Genomic DNA, 18,701 nt, shown 5'->3' with positions numbered 1-18,701 from the left:
CTATACATGTGTATACACACACACACACAACACACACACACACACACACACACACACACACTCTTAGGTCAGTGAATACTCATTATATGTAATTGAGTCCACCTTGCTTACTCACTAGACACTGAATTCTTAGCCATGTGCAGACATGCTTTGCACTCCTTCCTGAAAGTACATGCACAGTATTCTGTGAATTCTTATTCTCTGAGAGATTGGGTGTTAGGACTTAAATAGACAGATTTTGGAGTGGACATGGTTAGCTCAAAATAGGGATGCATTCATCTATGAATTTTGAGAGTATTGGCATTGTGACAATACTAAACCTCCCAACACAGGAATGAGAATTTCCCTGCACCTGTGTAAGTCTCACTTAACATCTGCGGAAAAAGGAATATTAGTGTGTAGCTGGCTCTCTTTTTTATTCTCTTTTATTTAGACTAGGACCCCATACATGGGATGCTGCATCTTTCCTTTCAGTCAAGCCTCTCTGGAAACTCCCTCACAGACACACAAGAGGTATGTCTCCTAAGTGGTTCCAAATCTTGTCAAGGTGGCAACGAAGACTAACAACCTCAACAGCTGAGACACTGTACAGCTCCATTGTAGTAGTATTCATAGTTTGTTAAATCTGTCTCTCAATATCTTCTAGTTAGTGGTTGTTCTTATAGACGATGCTTTTCAGTGTACTTTCTGATTGCTTATGACAACTATGTGGAAATGTGATGACTATTTGAGTATTGACCTTGGTCCTGAATTTCCTTTTCCATTTAGTAGATGTAGGTGTTCTATGTGCACTGCCATTTACACCTTGCTCTCTGATCTTTGTGCCTTTATTTTTCTCACTGGACAGTCTAAGATCTTCAGTTCAATACTGAAGAAAGGGAGTAAGTGCTGGTATCCTTCACTGACTCCTCCTCTTAGAGCAGCCACCTACCCCATTTCATCACAAGTGTGACATTTTTGTGGTTACTCTTTAGTAGAACATGGTGGCTATACAAAGGCCCCTTGCCAGTTTCCAGCAGTGAGGAAACATAGCAATGACAGCCCTGAAGTTGTATCTTCAAATCCATTGCCATGTCTGTAATGAAGCCTCTCTTCCTACAGTGTTTTCCAGCCCATGCTCATAGCCATGGGGGTCATCTGTCTGGACACATAGGCTTGAGGATTCCCTGCTTATTACTGTTGGCCTCTAAGTCTGCACTGTGGTTTCAAGCTTCTCTACACCAACTGCTCTCTCTTCTCTCCTCTGCCTGCTCTGTGTTCTGACAGCTCATTTGTCCTGAAGTTTTCTTGATGTTTTTTGAAGAGCATTTCTCCTAATAATGCACAGTGATTTGAATGAGAATGGCCTCTACTAATAGGCTCAAATGTATATGTGTATACTTGGTCTTCAGTTGATAAAACTGGGAAGGATTAGGAGGTGTGGCCTTGTTGGAGGAGGTGTGTCACTGGAGGCAGGATTTGAGGTTTTAAATGCCCAAGCCATTCTCAGTTATATTTTTCTGCCTCATTCTTGTGGATCAGGATGTAAGCTCTCAATGTCTGCTCTAGCACCATGCCTGCATGCCTATTGTCATACTCCCTGAAATGATGATCATGGACTTTAACCCTCTGAGCCCCAAATCAAATATGTTTTTGTAAGTTGCCTGTGTCTTATCATAGCAATAAAGGGTAACTAAGATATAGTGTTCTTGCAAGTCTAGTTCTATTCTGGAGTCCACTCTTGAGAAAGATTATTATTAACTAAAACATCAAAAATCCTTAATTGTTGGTGTGTGTGTGTGTGTGTGCGTATGAGTGTGTGTGTATGAGAGTGTGTGTGTGTGTGTGTACACATATGATAGAAGAGAGAAACCTGATAGAGAATAATTAGGTGGCGAGGGTGCATTTGGAATGACCCTTGTAAGTGAGTAAAGGTCTTGGGAAACCTTTACTTTGTGAGTTGGGCATGTCTCTGAAGATGGGCCGTAAGTCCCCAAGCACAGGGGAAGACACTTGCCTGCTGACAACTGAGTTGGACCTCACCCAGGCCTGTTGTTGCTATGTGAAGATCATCCTGCAGACTCTGAGTTCTGTCTTACTTCCTCCTGAGTAGATGGACAGGTGGCCAGGGGTTCCTGGCAGACACTGGAGGCAGAGCTGAAATGATGGTGATTAGGCTTCTCAGATAACAAAAGACTCCTGGTACTTGCGTAACTGGAGAAATCTGTGAAATGTATGAAGTTTTCTCTGAATTCCAGGAGGAAAGATGAGAATAGGATCAGGTGGGGCATGGAAGGCAGCATCACCCACACTTCCCTGGCACATCATACTGGTCTTCATAGCTCCATGATTCCCTGGCAAGCCAGCACCTCAGCACAGTCAGCCATCATATTCTCCCATCTATGGAGTCAACCAACTGTGCAATATATGAAAAATTCATTCAAAACACACACACACACACACACACAGAGAGAGAGAGAGAGAGAGAGAGAGAGAGAGAGACAGAGAGAGAGATAGAGAGAGACAGAGAGAGAGTCTTTCTTATCATTATACCTTAAACAACATAACTATATACATTTATATTGTATGTAATATAGAGATGAATGACGAGAAGGTACACAGGACATCAGAAAATTTAATGCTGTTGTGTTTTAATTAATATATTATACTAGTTTACATAAGGCTATTTTCATACAAGCATTTAAATTTGCTTCGACCACATTTCCCTCTCTGTTGCCACTTTACATGAGGGACTTAAGAATCAGCAGATTCTGGTAACTGCAGTGGGGTGTTCCTAGATCAGACCTCCACAGACACTGAGGGATGATGAAACTGAGACACTCTGACAAGACCAAGACACCAAAGCTTTGCAGAATGTGACACTGAAGAGATGGGACTTGGCAGTCACCCAATTCCATACCCTGAGATCACAGTTTGATCTTATTAAAGCCAGTGCTGCACATCAGACAGCACTGGAAGGGTGAGATGTTAATGTGACCCTGTGGCTTCTCTGCCTCTCCTGGCCATTTCATCCTCCTCATGTCATAGTACTGCATTGTCCAGCTCACACACCATTGTGTAGATGCAGAGCCTGGTTGATTTAGACTCAGTTCCTTGCCTGCATCTTACCTGCTGAGTCCAGATGTTTAGGAACAAATGTCTGAAGGAGTTCCTGTGGCGGCCTTGTGCCATGGAGTGAGGGTAGATGACTTTTTTTCTCCACCTTTGTTCCTCTCAGTACTTAATGGAACTTACAGGGTGGGGGTGGGGCACAAATAGGCAATGAATGTTTGGTGGGAATGAGATGGAGTCAAAGAGATGAGATGACCTTGAGAAATTGCATATAGCAAGTGTGTGACACTGGTTTCTTTCTCTCTGTCTCTAGTATGACACTTGAGAAGTAGAGCCTGGGTGCTTGGGTGTCTTGGGCATCATATGACTAAGAAATGAGCCAACTTTCAATACCAGGTGAGATTTACTCTGGTTCCAGATTTCCAACTTCTAGCCATCATAGTCAGTTTTCTCTCTGACCTGCTCTCCTTAGTTTGTATCTGTCTGGTCAGCATAGTCAGGAACATAGGAAGGGGTGGGACATGTCTTCCTGCCTGTCTTTGCTCATACACATCCGTTCTTTGAATATCTAGAGAAGCTAGTTGGTGGCCTCTAAAGCTCTTGTGAGCTAGTGGTCAGCTGAGCTGAGTGACAGTCCATGTAGAGACATCTGGGGTCCCAGCCAGAGCTAAAGAGAAACAAATGGAATCTAGTCTGATGCAAAAATAGAGAGTAGCATAAGATAGGATGTGGTTAATTGTGTTGCTATCATTTTGCTTAATTAAATGAGACTCCCAGGGATGCGGAGCAGTAATTACTCTTTTGGCATGTGCCCCTTTTCTCCTGTTAATTTGCTCCTGGAATCCACCTCCTCTAGTCCTGGCTGGCTGTTTCTGAATCTGCATCTCTTCATCTTGCTGGTGTGCTCAGAAACTACCCTGGTTTGGAGCACAGAAAGTTGTCTCTTGGACATGTGTGGTCTCGAACAGATGGGACCTATTAGAGAGTAAACCCAGAGCTTTAGCCTGAAGTCCCAGCTTATTTACATCACACAGGAATGAATCCACAAACATATAGGTTTAGATCCATGATTCACAAAACCAAAAGTTAGAAACCACACACCCACCCACCAATAGATAAGCAGATGGATATAACATGGTATGCATAGGCAGTGGAGTATTACAGTAGCTGAAAATGGAGTCCTGATACTTTCTGCAATGTGTATGAATGCTAAGAAAAAGAGGCCAGATTCAAAACTCACATAGTGAATGATTTCACTTCTGTAGCATATTCCGGAATAGGTAAGTTTATAGAGGTCAGAAACACATTGGTAGTTATCATGGATTTGGGGTAGAAAGGAGCAGTTGCTCTAATGATGTATGACATCTTAGTCCACTTTGTGAGGCTGGGTACAGTGTAAACAATGAAGTCCCAATTGGTTCATGCTTCTGGTAACTGCAAAGTCCAAACAATAAGATTGTTGGTAGGGAAGAGAACAAAGAGCAGGGAGGGTCCTTGTATGCAATTTGGTTATGTGATTAAATGGCCTGTAACAATCTGCTCTTGTTAAAACTAACCCCGTCTGTGGAAGCTGCATTAATCTACTCCAAGGGCAGTGCCTCTGTGGCCTAATTTACCTTTTTTAAAGGCTGAAGATCTCAGTATCATTACATTGAGGAATGAAACATGAACATGAATTTTGGTATCAAACCATAGCCTGGTATTTCCTTTGGGGGTAATAAAAACATGGAGCTAAGTGTAGCTAGTGGTTTCTGACATTGTAAATGTACTGATGCTTTTGACTTCTCTCTTCTGTTTACCATATATGTGCAGGGCCTACAGAGGTCTGAAGAGGGCGTCAGCTCCTCTTGGAACTGGCACTATATACTATTATGAGTCTCCATGTGGGTGTTGGGAATAGAACCTGGGTCCTCTGGAAGTTCTCTTAATCACTGAACCATCTCTCTAATACTTTCTCTTCCCCCCTCCTACCTTTCTCCCTTCCTCCCCGCATCACTTCCTATCTTCCTTTCTTTTTTGAGACAGGGCCTTGGTATACATTTCAAATTATCTTGAAACACAGCTATCCTCCTGCTTCAGGCTTTAAAATGTTGAGATTATAATTGTGCACTACCACACTCAGCTGAAATTTCCATTAAAGATTTAAATTTTGTTTTATTTTGTTTTGTGTGTATGGGTGTTTTGCCTGCATGTATATATATGTACCATGTTCATGCCTGGTGCCTATGGAGGCCAGAAAAAAGAGTCAGATTTCTTGGAACTGGAGTTACAGATAGTTGTGAACCATGAGTGGGTGCTGAGAATCACACCTGGATCCTTGGGAAGAGCAGCCAGTGCTCTTAATCAGGGACCAATCTACCACCCCACCTCCCAGATTGGTTGATTTGTGTTATATGGATCTCATCTCATTTGTGTTATATGGATTTAATGAGATTTAATTGAGACCAAATAAACCATCTAGCACACAGCCAAGGCACTGCATAAAGACCAATCTAGGTGGTAAAGAGTTTGAAATCATGCTGGTAGATGCCTCGTTCTTCAACTTGAGTGACTTTCCATCTTCAGACATTCCAAGTGGCACAGAAGGAAGCCTCTACAAAGCCGTGGCAAAGGTCCTGTGATAAGCAGACATGGCTAACACCATCTGGATGAGCAGAGTGTGAAAAAGCTCTGGGCAGCCCAGGCAGAAGAGAGACACTCAAGACCTGTGCTTGCTATGGAGGAGGGACCTGATTTTTAATTCTTTTTTTTTTTTTTCCTCTGACCTACAACACAAAATCAATTTTTAGGATGCATAATTAAATGGCAGTGTGTTTTTAGAGAAATGGCAGCATTCTACTCATGCATTTTTTCTTAAGGTTTATTTATTTTTTGTTTAATTATAAAATCAGCATAATACTCATTATAGATTGGGAAGCCCAGAAATGCATAAAGAATCAGGAGAAATCGCTTGTCCTCCCATAGAGAATTAGCTCCAAAACAGTTTCCTATGTTTATTATTCAACTAGGTAAACCCATATATTACATATAAATTTTCATCAACTTTTTCCTCTCAAGTTTTTATAGCATATGTTCTCCTCTGACATTTTAAAAAAGGTTTTGAGTGTGTGTCATGCTGTTGGCTGCACCAATATTCTAGCACAGGGAGGTACAGCCAGCTCAAACACCCTCGATTTTTTGACACTTTGTTTGCCTGTCCCCTCTGAGTGAATAAATACTGAGATAAATACTGAACTGCAGGCCATGGATTTGGGGAAGAGCTGAGATCTTATGGGACTGCATGAGTGGGGTTTCAGATACCTTTAACCTTCACTGTTAACTTGATCAGACTTACAGTTGCTTAGGAGACACATCATTAGGCATGCTTGTCAGGACATTTCCTGAGAGGTTTAACCAAGAAGGGAAGGCACAACTTGAATGGGGTGCGATCATTCTGTGGGCCAGGGTTTCCAGGTGAAAAACAAAAGAGAAAAGGTAGGCTGAGCACCAGCATCTGTCTCTCTCTGCTTTTGACTACAGATGCAAGGTGACCTTGTGCTCCTGTTGCTCTGACTGCCCTCCATGATGGGCTGTATCCCCCCAACTGTATGTTAAAACAAGCCCTTATGTTGTTTTTGGTAGGTAGTTTGTTGTAGCAACAGTAAAAGTAGCTAAGAGTGACCGAGTATAATGTTGGGAAGGTAATACTGGTGTGTGGTTATAATTTTGTAAAAATATGAACTCTAAGAAGCATGCACCTTGTATGAATAACAAACTGAGGGTAATAAGTTCTGATCTGAAATTTTCCAAACCTGCAAGGGTTCAGATGCCAGACTCCAGGCATGATGACTTTACTTTAGGAAGACTTCTAGAGGGATATGAGAACTCCAGCCATGCTGGTTCCCCTCTAAAGTAACAGCTTTCATGGCTACTGTAAAGATTTAATAAGATAAGTGGCATTGGGCCTGGCTTGATTTGAGGACATCTGTTCTCCTTCTCTGAGGCGACAGGCAAAGGAAAGGGGCAGCCTGCCTTTGTCCTTGCTCTTGCTAGAGAGTGTAGCATGTCAGCTCTGGCCAGAAACTGGCAGTAGTGTGTGCCTGAGCACACTGGTCCAGCCCACTATCCAGGCCTCCAGCTCACGTGGTCTCCAGTAATGCCAGTATTATTCTCTGATCCCTCTATAGGTGTACATCCTGCTCCCTGACAGCCTAACATACCCCTGAACTTTTAAAGTGCCTGTGGTAGGATGTGATATTTCAAACATTTATCTAGAAAAGTAATTATTAGTCACACTGATGAGTGGCTTGTTAATGGATCGGGAGCATTAACTGCAGGTGGTGGTGACTCATTATCTCCCCCATCAACAAAGAGTGGCCCGTTTCTCCACAGGAAGAGTCGCATGGCTTCTCATTTTGCTTTGAGCAAAGGCTCTGCCATTTTCAGTAACATGCGATTTATTGTGTGGGATTTGATTAGAGGGCCATTGAGATTTACTCCCAACCAATGCTAAGAACTGAATCAAGAGTGACATTGACTCAGGGAAAGGGAGTAATACAGTGACTCAGCTGAGAGACATAGAACTAGCTCATCTCTTGGTTGCAGGCTGCCCAGGACCTCTTCTTACACAGCCTTTGGCATAACTGTGACATGACAGAGACAAGGCAGAAAGGGTTATTATGGCTCATGTTTTTAGACAAATTTGAGTTCATCACAACAGGGAAGGTCTACCAGAGAGGTGTTTCCATCTGTGGTACCATGGGGCCAAGCCCAGAGGCTGTTCACATTGTGGCTGATCAGGAAGCCAAAAGGGCTAGACCAGATCCAGGCCAGGGGTGGATATAACCTTCAAAGCTTGTCTTGGTTGTCTGATCCTTCATGCTACTTAAAGGACTCTACAGCTTTAAAAATAGAGCCATAAATTGGGGGCAGAGTGCTCAAAATACAAGTCTATAAGGGATACTTTAGAGTCAACATATAAGGACCCCAGTCCCATGCCTTCTGTCCTCTAGTTTCTGGTCTGCAGGCCAGCACTGAGTATGTGTGCTTGGTGACACCTTCTACTCTTTTTGTGCAGGATGCAAAAGAAAAGCTCACTTTTGTCTTTTCAATCCTATAAATGCTACACTGTAGGTTATCTATGGCCCTTGTATTAGTTGCTTTTCTATTGTGGCAAAATGCCATGGACAAGGCAGCTTATAATAGATAGTGTTTAATTAGGCTTATGTTTCAGAGGGTTGGAGTCCATGATGGTAGAACAAAGTTATGACATCATGAGTAGCTGAGAGTGCATGTTCAGATCCATAACCATGAAGCAGAGAGAGAGAGAGAGAGAGAGAGAGAGAGAGAGAATTTTAACCTCAAGGCCCACATCCAGTGACACACCCCCTCCAACAAAGCCATGCTTCCTAATCCTTCCTGAACAGTTCCACCAACTGGGGACCAGTTATTCAAATCTATGAGCCCGTGGGGCCATTCTCATTAAACCACCACAGTCTCTCTGTCATCTTGATGCCAAAGCCCCAGAAATTGTTGTTGGAGTCCTTAGAGTATGAGGATGCTTGGTGACTCCCAGTTGGCTTTTATGGATTTAAGCAGGGAGAAACACACTTTATTTTTACTCTGGTAAAAATAAAATAAAATAAAATAAAATAAAATAAAATAAAATAAAATAAAATAAAATCAGGGCCCACTAGCAAGAGACTCTGTCTCTCCTGTCCCTCCAAAGTATATTGACAGACATTAGGAGAGGACCTCTAGGTAACCCCAACCCCACATCAGCCTTCCTCCCTCCTCCCTGTGTAGAGTTCGTGTTTTGTCAGTTATGTCCCTGTTTTCTCTTTTAATGGAAGATGCTACTATTAGGTGCTTACTGAACATCTTCACATCTTGTGTCACTTTTATCCCAAGATCTACCCAAGGGAATGAATACCATTATGATTCTCCTTGTCCAGATTTATAAGCTAAAGTCCAGAGTGGCAAAGTGTTCTGGCTGAGGTCACAAAGCTATTGGGTAGCAAGCCCTGACTTCCCCACCCCCAGCCTGCCATTTTGCCTTCTATGTGTAGTATGTAGACAGAAGTCAAGGACTTCAGTGTCAGATTAGTTATGGCTCAATGCCTGGCTCTATATAATTTGGCTTACAGTCTATATAATTTGGCTGGGTCATTGTCATTTTATGTCCTCCTGACAGTAATAGCTGCAGTAGCAGCTCAAGTCTGGGACTTGCTAGAGCCAGAAATGCTCCACTCTCCTTGCTGGTTTAGCTGCAACATCTGGGGCCTCTGTGTGAGCTGAGAAGACTCCTTGAGACACTGTACATGGGCATCACTCGTCACATAGCAGTGAAAGATTAGTTAACATGGGTCTCTAGGGCTCTACTTGTGAGAAGAAATGAACTGAGGTAGCCTAGAGTCTCTGGTGTCTTTGATTTTCACCACAACCATAGATGGTCTGATCCACAAGGCTGCCTGTCCTGTTATGCAGCACAGAGCCTGGCACATCCAGGGTACCCCACTGGTATCCTGAGTATGAGCAAGCCAAGGACCAGCTCCAGCCTATGGGACTCACTTTTTCTTTAGTGTTCAACCAGGACAGGAAGATCGTTTTCTCCTGTTTATTAGTCTAGAATTCCAGCCCACATGTGGGATGGTACCACCCACATTTATGGTAGGTCTTCCCATTTCACTTAACCCAACCTAGAAACTCCCTCCTTACATGTACCCAGAACTCTGTTTCTTAGATTGTATCCAGTTGACAATCAATATCAACCATTACCCTAACTGTGCAGGGCTCTGTAAGCAACCTGAAAACTCAAGCACTTTCTTAAGTGCAGTGTGAAACTGCCTGTCCTGTCATCTCATGATTGTTATTAACACTCAGAGCCTTCCTTGGTCTCTGATTTAATAGTACTATCTTCTCCCATTATACTGATAAAGAAAGTAAGGCACAGAGAAGTTAATTAAGTTGAATAATTTGCTACTAACTAGAACCAGGGTAAAAACCTAGTTTGAGATGACAAGAATTTAGCTTTTGTGTCTCTATGCTAGGCTCTTGAGTGAGTGGTGTGGTCATCTATATTTCAACATGGTGTTGGACCTCACAGAGCTGAGAACACAGTGTTACAAACTTTAATTGTGTTTTTGTAGAGCACAGGTCACCTAAAAAAATGTGGTGAGAAAGTGGTAATTTATCCTGGAACAGATCCATCAAGCCTATGGCTTTGATTTCTAATTGTCTGAAGCGCCTTTCTAATCTAATGTGATCCAGAATGTTAATGATCCAGAAACTGCAGGCTGCTGTGGGGTGGTGAGGAGTGAGCGTGCCCCTTTATCTGCTTTTCTGTATGTACTGCATCTGCATTTAAAATCACTGCCTGCTGCTCGCACTGGCCAGTAGCAGTTGCTGTTACTATCATTAGTAACTACTTCCTCAAAACAGTAGAATTATAAAGCAAGAAATCAAGCTAGGAAGATGGAGGAAGAACCAGGGTGAGAAGACTGGTCCCTCATAAAGGGTGGGACTCTCTACTGGGTTATATCAAAGGTGTCCCTAGGGCCTTGCAACTGGACCGCTTTTGTTTTAGTAAGATTTTGGGTTCCGTGGGTCTCCTGCTTCACCAGGGGCAAGCACAAAGAAGGGTCATTTTAAACATGAGAAGGATAACTTTTCTTGCAGGGTAAGGGTGGAAGGGAAGAGCAGGGAAAGGCATGGGGTCCCTGGATGACTCTTCAGATGGCACTGGCACACAGCTGTTCTGGACACAATGAAATAACCTGCCCCGGCTCTGTCAACTTATCTTTGAAAGATGTTGGTGGAACCCATGTCTACCATCTGCCTAGTGGGCAGGAGAGTGTAGGGTTTGTCTGGAGGAGAAAGCATAGTGACACACTCTGTGGACATGGAGTCCTAACCGTGGCACGACAGGTGCAGCATCTGGAAATCCTCTCTGTTGATCTTTCCATTGTAGCCAGGGCATTGTGCTTTCTGATTTGTTGGAAGCATAGTTCTCACAATAACATGCTCTTTGTAAGAATAAGAGCAGTCCCCCATGGGGTTCAGAGAGCTAGTCTCAATTTTGAACAATAAAAAAGCTAACTATAAACATTAAATATTATCTCCCTCTTTGTATTTGTGTGTGCACTAATAACAAACCCAGTCCTGCTTCCATTGGCTCAGAACAAATATATTGGCAGCATTATCCCACACTCTGAGGTTGCCTTCATTGTTCCTGGTCCCAACAGTAACCCCTCTCTCCACTTCCTTATTTAATATTGGTCTGTTTTACATCCTGAAGAGCCATTTCTCCAAAAGGACTCCAGGAGTCTTTCTGATCCTCTGTTGGTGGATCTCTGTTGGCCACACTGAGAGATTCCTGGGCTGTCCCAGTGTGGACTGGCTGATAGTGCTGTCCTAAGCCAGTTGCCTTGAAAGCTGAGATTTCCCAGCTGCAAGTGATGCATGGGGAAGTGTTTGCCTGTGGCTGCCACATGTTCCTGGACACATGGCTTAGTGATGCCAGTATGACAGCTGCCCACCTGCTAGGGAAGGACAGTGTATGAAATGTCATGTGTAGTAATTACCCAATAGGGCCTATCTCCACCTTTGACAATGGGCACAAAACCCACTCATCCTGAGGAAATATTTAAAGCAAATGGCCTGCAGTAGGGTAGCACCCTGTGGCCTGCAATGAGGGTAGCATCCTGTGGCCTGCAATGAGGGTAGCATCCTGTGGCCTGCAGTGAGGGTAGCACCCTGTGGCCTGCAGTGGGGGTAGCATCCTGTGGCTAATGGCTTACATCTCTGCCTCCTCTGGTCTAAGACACCCTCCTCACTTTGAGAGTGTTTCATATAAGCCAGGCTGGCCTCACTATGTAGCTGAAGGTGACCTTTCACTTTGACCCAGAGTGCTGGAATCATAAGCAGGCCACCACACTGGGTAAATACATGTATCACTGAGGATTTTAGCCAGGGCTGTGTGCATACAAGATAAAACAAATTGTTCTCCGACAACTCCGTCTATGTAGATAAGGCATTGTGATTGTTCTCACAGCATCTCCTGTCATCTCCCCAGCTCTCCTGGCCATACCCCTTGTCTCTCCTAATCTCATCCAAATATCTATAACCTTTTGTTTTGTTTGTGTCCCTCTGGGTTTGACCAGGTCCATCTGTTTAACTAGTGGGTATACAACTTGTGTGTACACAATGGCTCCCACTCTCCCAGAGTCTGTTAGGAACCAACAGCTCAGCAGTATGGTGCAGGTCCCATGAGCCTCTCCTCCATCCATGACTGACAGTTGAGTGAGCCTATCTCATACAAATAACTACAGCATCTATGAGTTTATGAATACATCATCTGTGCCAAGTCTAAAGGATGAGAATGTACTTCCTTCCCCCTATCTTCTGGCTCTCACACTCTTTCCTTCTCTTCTGCAGTATTGAACTTAGTGTGAATTAGTATAGATGGCTTATTTAGGACTGAGGCCTTATCTTAGCATCCTGGGCTACAATGAGTCTCTACAGTCACCACTGTTTACTACAGAGAGGCTTCTTAGATTAGGATTGAGAGTAGCCTCTGTAAGGGTATAAACATAGTTAGAAGGAGGTTTGATGCTATTTAGCTGAATGTCAACAGTAAGTGCTCCTCATAATGTATGACCTGACAAAGGTATGGGCTTTGATCATGTTTATAGTACCAGGCATGGATTCCATTCTGTAGGGCACAGTTCAAATCTAAGCTGGGAGTGGTTGGTTACCCATATACTAGTCATGCCACTATGCACATATGGGCACATATTGCTTTGTAGGTTTGTACTGTAGTTTATAGAATTCACTGGTGTAAAGGACTATTATACCTTCCACACCCTGACCAATGGCCTACAGAATACTTTTCAGTACTTGGAATGCTGGTCAGTAGAAAGGAGGGTGTGAATTCAATTCCATTTTGCTTTCTCTGTATCTTGCAACAAAGGTGTTGTCTTCAGCAATGGACTCTTATCATCTCATTCAGGTAGAAGTAGAACTATATGGACTAGAACTTCCCTGTGGAAAGGTGAGGGCTTGTGTTGTCTGAGGAGGCTCTGAGGCCTCGATGATCAGCAATTCCTATGGAAGTTTCTTACTCCTAGCTCTGAGATTTATGTCTTTACTGCTTCTAGGAGCTGATTTTCTAGACATGCAGGAAAAAAAACACTCTACAAAAAACAGAGTGGTGAAGCCACCAAACTGGACCACCCTGTGGGTAGAAAGTAAGGGTTATTTGGGGGAAATTCAAACTGCAAGGGTATCTCTTGGGGGCAGAGATAATAGCAAAAGTCAGGGGAGAGCCCTGCTATTTTTAAGTGGTATGTTTCAGTGGGAGAAGGCTTACAAACTGAACAGCCTGGAAGCTAGAGTAATGGGAGGTAGGGTGCAGGTCAGAACAGCCTGGGAACTGGCATGGGGACTTTGGTCTGTTACATCTTTGTTTGAGTTCATAGGGAACCAGAAGCCCTGTTGCCAGAGGTGGTGGGCAAATAAAGGGAAGTGATGGCTTTTCTTGAGAAACAGAAACTCACTTCACATCATTTCTGTGCAACACTGACTTTAGGCAGCCATCCTTCTGTTTATCTGGTTCAAGTTCGGCTTGAGCGGAACCTAGACTGTTGTTTATGATGTTGTCAAAAGTATTGCCATTTTGGGGGTTGGGTGGGATGGGATGGCACTTTGGAACAGGTACTTCTCCCAAAACCCATTTTCTTTTACTCATCTCAGAGATTTCCCTCCTCACTTTGGTCCGAATCTACTTTCTAGGACCTTGCCTGGGGAGTACATCCAGTTCTTGTTCCTTAGAGGGTTCAAGAAGCATTTGTGAGGGGTATCTGCACCACACAGTCAGGGTGAGAGTTGGACTTGTCAGAGTGTGGGGTCGGTGGGTTTGTAAAGCAGAGACACAGTGACAGATTCTGTGTCCCCAGAGGGAATAGTCATCTTGTTTCCTTCCCCACCACCCTGCCCCCGACTTATGAGAAATTTCATGTGTAACTGGACATTAGCCATGGTTGATTATGGCTAGGGAATAACTAGGCTTGGGTGAGGCATTGAACAAACTGGTTTGTTGGTGTAAATGGGTGTGGGGATGGGAGTGGGTGTAGGGAGGAGTGAAACTGAGCTCTGAGTGTGGTAGAATGGAGCCAGAAGATGACAGCTCAAAAATGCAAGGGAAGAGGGGCAGGGAAGAAATTTCCAGTACCCACATGGGAGGAGTTAAGGGAGGAAGTGTGTCTTGAGGGATCTAAAAAGCAACAGAAGATTGGAAAGAGGCTGAATTGCTTATGCCCAAGTATCAGTCAGCAGATGCTGCCCCTTGCGTCCAGTCCCTGCTCCTCCTGAATGACTTTGAACACAAGTTCTGGACTCCTATGCTCTCATCTGTGCGGTAGGCCAGTGATTGTCACTGGATTCTCACTGGATGTCCTTGGCTCCCCAGTCCTTGTGATCTCTGTTGAGAGTATTTAGATGAGACACATAAAGTAAATGTAGAAGACAGAGGATTTATTACAGGGCAAAGTAGGGCACCTGCAGGGGATGAGAGTAGTCCATGGCTAGAGACACTGTTACACCAACTTATTGATGTCAGGCAGGCTTTATGCTTCTTTTGATATTCTGAGACAGGATTCTGCCATATATTCCTAGCTAGCCTAGAGCTCTATACAGGCTAGGCTGGCCTTGAACTTGTGGTGATTCTCATGCCTCTGGAGCTAGAGCTGGGATTCACAGTCAAGCACCATCATGCCTAGTTACATTTTATATGGTTTGTAAAGACTCTTGGACACACAGCTTTCTAGAAGAGTGTTCTTCTTTTCAGGTGATTGATAGGCCTGTTTGGATTGACTTATATGAGGGGTAATGGTACATGAAGCCTCCTGTGGTACTGTGATTCTAGGAGATATAGAATTCCTGGAGCCAGCTTAGGTAGTTACCAATGCATGGTGGCCTTTTGGTAAGTTCAGGTTGTCATGTCTCATCTTAGGGACACAGATAAGATTCAGGTTCCATTCTGCTGACCAGTAAGTGGAGTCCTACAGTTCCAGTCCTTGTTTTACACACTATACACACTGCTATAAGAGAGGGGTTTAGTTCTTCATGAAGGTATTTCTTCTTAAAGGAAATACTCCCTCCTGGAAAGAGGAAAGAGGCCAGTAAGAATTGGAAAGCAAACGAAACTCCTAAGTCTCAGGTAAGTCCTGAAACTTAGCAGATTCACAAGGGGGAAATCCCCCTACCCCCAACCCCCCCGACCCAAGGTTACTTTAGCAGTGGCAATTGCTGGAGAGAGGAAACATTTCAGCTATTGTCCAACTGACCCAGTTGCTTCAGGGAACTCCTAGACTCAGCTTTCATGAGTCAATACTCTGAGTTTGCTTTTCAGTGATGGAGCTGTGTGTGCAACACTCATGTTCCTGTAAGTAGCCCACTACCCATGCTCAGTATGTCAACCCTGTAAACTCATTGGTTTATTAAGTTAGATTTTGCTGGAATCGTCACTTTGGCCTGTCATTGGTCTCTTATCTTAGGGGGGTAGGTATTTGTTTACGTAGCCATAGTCGTGTGACATCCCTAATATCCTTTATCCTGGTAGAATCTAAGCAGCTACATAATAATACTAGCCTCTTTGGGCCATGGTGAGAGACTTGGGTGAACTTTGGGTTGAAGCACTGTTTCTACTACTGCTGCTGAGACTTTTGAGCTCAAATGTCTGAGCACACAGAGCAAACAGAGAAAGAGTGCCAAGCCATTGGCTGCACAGCATCAAGCGTTACAATGCCCCAAGTCCTTTAGCACCTTGGAGTAGTTTTGGTGCATAACAGACTGAAGGGATGGTTGCCTGGCCTCATCTACAATGGAGACAGACAGCTGATACTGTTTTTAACAGCCTGTCATAACTTCACATTGCCCCAGAAATGGCTGGTCCTTACATCTGGAAGGCACTGTGGATCTCCACAGAGCTGTACTCTTTAGAAATTGTCCCAGCTCATTCTGCTGTTCTTCTTTGGCCAGCCCCCAGGGACAGAGGTGTCCTTAGTTCTTTCTGCTGGCTCACTGCTTGCTCTCCTCCTGTCTGGCTCAGGTGGGCTGTCAAAGCATTGCTCAGCTCCACTCGGCCCTTGCTATACTGTTGTAGAGGAGAGATGGAACATGGGAGTCTTCAGCCACTAATGAGTAGCCTGCAGGGTGATGGGTGATCAGAGGAGTGAGATCTGGCTCAGGGTTTGGTGTGTGGTAATGACCCTCTAAAATAAGGAACTTAATTATACCTTGAAATTGAATGATTCCTTTATTCTCTGAAACAGAATGTAGTAGACTTGGGAAGCCCCTGGCACTCTTGCTGCTTTGTCTATTTCTTCCCCTCGTTTCCTGCCAATGTGCTTTGCATCACATTCCAGAAAGCCTTTCTAGGCTTGAAATCTATTGAAAATGGATTGGCGCCTGGCTTGTCACTCTGAGTCCTCATAGGACTGATTCTTAGACACAATAGTGAGGCTGCACCTTGCATTGGCTGAGTCATCTCCAGTGGTCTCCATTGACCATCCAACTCCCTCATCTGAAGAATAATAATACAGTTGATTCTTCTTCTCTGCAGGTTCACATAATTTCAAACTAAACAGATTAAAAAACCATGTCTGCACTGAACATGGGCATTCTATTTCCTTGTCTGCATTCCCTAATGATACAGAGCGTAAGGATTCACACAGCATTTGCATGGCATCAAGTACTAGAATCATCTAGAGATGATTTAAAGCAGGTAGGAGCATGTACAGGTGATGTGTCATTGCATGTGAGTACATAGTGGCTGTGTGGATTCTGGAATCAAAAGGAGGGTTCTGAAACCAAGCTATACACAACTCTGGGTGGGACTGCAAAGGTTAGAGCCATCTGTCCAGAGCCCCTGGCTTTCCTTTCCAGCCTGGAGAATGGCCGAGCTTGGCTGGTTCCATCCTCTGAAAGGACAGTGTTTTCGGAAGCTGCCTCAGGCCCTCACAGTCTGCACACAGTGCTGTGTTGGTCATTAGGCAAGTCTCCTTGCTGCTTCCAACTTATAAGCCCAGGCGACAGGTGGCAAGTGCAATAACAGGCGAGGATGTCAGCCTGCAGCCAGCATTCAAGCTGACCAGACCTGGAAAAAGCCGGTGCCACCTTAAAGAGTACCACAGTCACTGCTCCTCTGCCTGCAATAACACAAGTTAAACCCAGCCCATGCTTCCATCTGTCTTTTGATGTACCAGTATGGCTATGTGTACACACACACACACACACACACACACACACACACACACACAGTGCATGTAGAGGTTGTGGTCAATGTCATGTGTCATTCCTTATACTTTTAGGCAGAGTCTTTCAGTAGCTTGGGACTCACCAAGTAGGCTCGGCTGGCTGGCTGGCAATTTTTCCCAGAGTTGACTTTTGTCATCACCCCTGTCCCTTAGCATGGATTCTGGGCATGGAGCTCAGGTCCTCATGACTCCATGGCAAACAATGTACTGCCTGACCATCACCAGATACATCTTTCTTTCTCCAGCTTTCTCTCAGGAATTCTTCCATTAAGTCCTACCCCTCCATGGACAGTCACCACCCTTCTCAATAATCATGTGGAGTTGCCACACATTCTTTCTCACAGGAAGATGCAGGCAAGAAGAGGCAAGGGGTCAGCCTGAGGTCACAGTAAACAAAGGACTGCAGAGATTGTGCATGTCACCCTTCATGACATGGTCTCTGACTCCTTTAGAGAAGGACAGAAAGAAAATGGACACCTATTGGGCACCAGCCATGGGCCCTGCATTTCCACATAAAACTTTAAAAACATCTCACCTATGGCTCTGATGTATTAACCAAGGAGAAGAAACCAGGTTTCAGCTAATCCTGCCACTGTTGTGGCTGTAGCGCTCCTCCTGTTGTTGTTCTTAAACCCAGCATGTGTGAGTGTTATCAGATGTCCAGCTTTCCTGGCTTTCTGTCTCCAAATGTCATCTCAGAGACAGCCACTGTTGGGCTCAGTCCTGCCCAGGCCCCTAGCCAAGGGTGTCCTGCCCCAGCATACTGGAAATGTCTCCACTGGAGAGTTACTTCTGGGATTGACCTGTTGTCCCCTCCCCCAGTGAAAGGCTTGGCTGTGGTGATCAAGACAGCAGGAAATGGCTGCAGGAACACGGGATGACATGCTCCTTTGCCTCCTCATTCTGTCCGTCTCACCTTAGGCCAGGAGATCTTTTGCAACCATGTTCTCATCACTGGGGCTTAGTGGTCTGGAGACTGGTTCTGACACAGCCTTTAATCTGGGCCTTTGACTGGATGTCGCTGTGCCTGTATTAAGTGAGATGAGCAACTATACATGCTGGGCTCTGTGGTGGTTTGAATAGGAATGACCCTCAAAGACTCATGTCTGAGTCTTGAATGATTGGCCCATAGGGAATGGTACTACTAGGAGGTGTAGCCTTGTTGGAGTTGGTGTGGTCTTACTGGGGAAAGTGTGTCACTGTTTGAGTGGGCTTTGAGGTCTCCTATGCTCAAGCTCCACCCAGTGTGGAATACAAGTCTCTTTCTGCCGCCTTTGGATCAAGATATAAAACTCTCTGCTCCTTCTCCAGCACCATGTCTGCCTGGATGCTGCCATGCTTCCCACCATGATGACA

This window comes from Arvicanthis niloticus, chromosome 1 (genome assembly GCF_011762505.2).
Source record: "Arvicanthis niloticus isolate mArvNil1 chromosome 1, mArvNil1.pat.X, whole genome shotgun sequence".
NCBI lineage: Eukaryota > Metazoa > Chordata > Mammalia > Rodentia > Muridae > Arvicanthis > Arvicanthis niloticus.
Note: the sequence above shows the minus strand (reverse complement) of the source record.